General features: G+C 43.4%; 1 long non-coding RNA gene across 1 annotated transcript in view; it reads left to right on the forward strand.

The window, feature by feature from the left end:
• Positions 1 to 772, forward strand: part of LOC125930269 (uncharacterized) — a 4,712-nt gene extending 3,940 nt beyond the window's left edge. The window contains exon 2 of the long non-coding RNA XR_007460123.1: positions 18 to 772. This is a non-coding gene — a long non-coding RNA (uncharacterized LOC125930269). The remainder of the gene's footprint in view (positions 1 to 17) is intronic.
• The last annotated feature ends 1,395 nt before the right edge of the window (positions 773 to 2,167 follow it).

Consider the following 2,167-nt stretch of genomic DNA (forward strand, 5'->3'; position numbering starts at 1 on the left):
CAAACTCGCTTTCCCAGGTCAGGTTGTCCCTCCTCATGGAGCAGGGGGGCTGGGCTGCTGGGAGAGGAGCAGAGTCAGAGAGGGGCAAGTAGAGGTCAGACTTTAGGAGTCGGGGATTAAGCCATAGCCAGGACTTGAGCCGCAGTAGGGACACCTACCCTCCTGTTCCCTTAACCTAGGTGCTTAGGGAGAATACAGTGAAAGAGCTGGAGGAAGGGGCACCTGGGTTCTCAACTAGACTGTGAGGTTCTCAGGGTTAAAGTCCCTATTCTGATCATCCTTTTGTGGCTAGCATCCAGCACAGTTACAGTTACATAGGAAATCATTCACTGTAGAAGGAAAGATAGAGGAAAAAAAAGTGGGGGAGAAAGGGTAGAAGGAAAGACAAAAAAGAATGTAAAAGAAAAAGAAAAACTAAGGAAGAAAAGTTTGGAAATCGGAAAAGGAGGAAAGAAAGTGGAAGATAGGGAGGAGAGCAGGATGTGGTTTTAAGCCACAGCCTCTGTGTGTGCCAAGGACCTGTGCTGGACACCAGACACCTGTCTGTGAGCGAGATTGAAGCAGGAATCCTGCTTTCTTGGTTCTTATAACTTAATCAGGGACACCAAGATTAAATTAATAATTACAAAAATTAATTATAATTGTGCTAAGTACTTTGAAGAAGAACAAGGTTACTAGTTGGTAAATTAAATTTGTGGCTGTAATTAAATTACCACTGATTATGTCTTCTCAATAATGTGCAATTTACATAGTAAGTTGCAGACATTTATTTAGATGTTCAAGTAAATGATTAACAAAATAATGTAATGAAGGCCTTTGGAAACCAATGATACATATTACTGCTGATACAGACTGACTGAAATCCACTGAATCTTTCGGGAGGAATGAATTCTCCTTTCTCAGCTAAGATTGTGGTGGATTTTCTCCCTTCCAATGTGCTGACTGGCCCAGTGTAAAAACAGATTTAAATGTAATCTGAAGGTGTATTTCCTGTTCTTAAAATAGTTAACAAATCAATTAACTCAGTTATTAAAAATACTTATTGAGTATATGGGGTACTATGTTTTCAACCACCTTCCGGCATAGAATGCCTTTCAACGTTAGGAATTTGTGTTTAGAAAATCAGCAGTGCAACAGAATCAAATAAGAAACTTTGAAATTGGATCTTGGTAAAATCCGTGACAATCCAACAAGACAATTAAACAGAGGACAAAAGGAATACATCAGTGTTAAAACCAGCTTGGAGCCACAGAATCAAATATAATAGAGCTGAAAGTCATAATCCAATTGAGATGTCCTCTGGCTGGAAACCGTGGCCCGCGAGAGAGCAGGGAACCAGGGTGGAGCAGGCCTCCCTCGCCTTCCCTTCAGCCCTGGTCCCAGAGTGGTTGGAAGGCATCACTGTTGAAACTAAAAATAGAAACTGACTTTAGATTCTCAGGGTTGGTGACCTGGTTGTAGAGCCAGAGGATGGTGGCTGGGTTCTGAGCACCACCCCAGGGAGCCTGTGGCTGCCCACCAAGCTGGGTCCTTGTATCAGCAGAGGAGGTAACTCTGCTCTGATATATGATCTGTAGGCTGCCAGGCATCCAGAATTCTCCCCTTCAGAGTCACTGCCATGGATCCAGATTCCCTTTGGAAGAACCCTGTTACTATATAAGAAAATGAAGCATGTAAGAAGTGAAGGAACCATAGAGATCATGGATTCCATCCATTTCATTTTGTGGACAAGGAAGCCAAGGAACAGGAGTAAGGTGGTCGGTCCAGGTATCAGATTTCCCTGGGAACCACGCTGGAACCAGATTTAAGTCTACACTGCACATTCTCAGCTCTCCCTGAGCCAGGGAGTGAGGGGTCGGAAGGAAGTTGTGGAAGGCAATGGACTAGGAAGGGAGGCACCTGAGGAATCTTAGATGGGAGGCCCAGGACAGCTCTCTTGCCATGTAGAGAAATACTGTGTAGTGAGTGTGAAAAGCTTTGAATGAGAAATCAAGGGATCCAAGTTCTAGTTTGCCTCTTCCATTAGCTTGCTGTGTGCCCTGGGCAAGTTACTTGACCTCCCTGAGCCTCAGTTTCTTCATTTGAAATGTGGGACAAATAATAATGCCTATTTCACAGTATCTTGAGTAAGATCAAATGAAGAAATTAACGTGAATGCGCTTTGTAA

Source organism: Panthera uncia, chromosome A2 (genome assembly GCF_023721935.1).
Source record: "Panthera uncia isolate 11264 chromosome A2, Puncia_PCG_1.0, whole genome shotgun sequence".
NCBI lineage: Eukaryota > Metazoa > Chordata > Mammalia > Carnivora > Felidae > Panthera > Panthera uncia.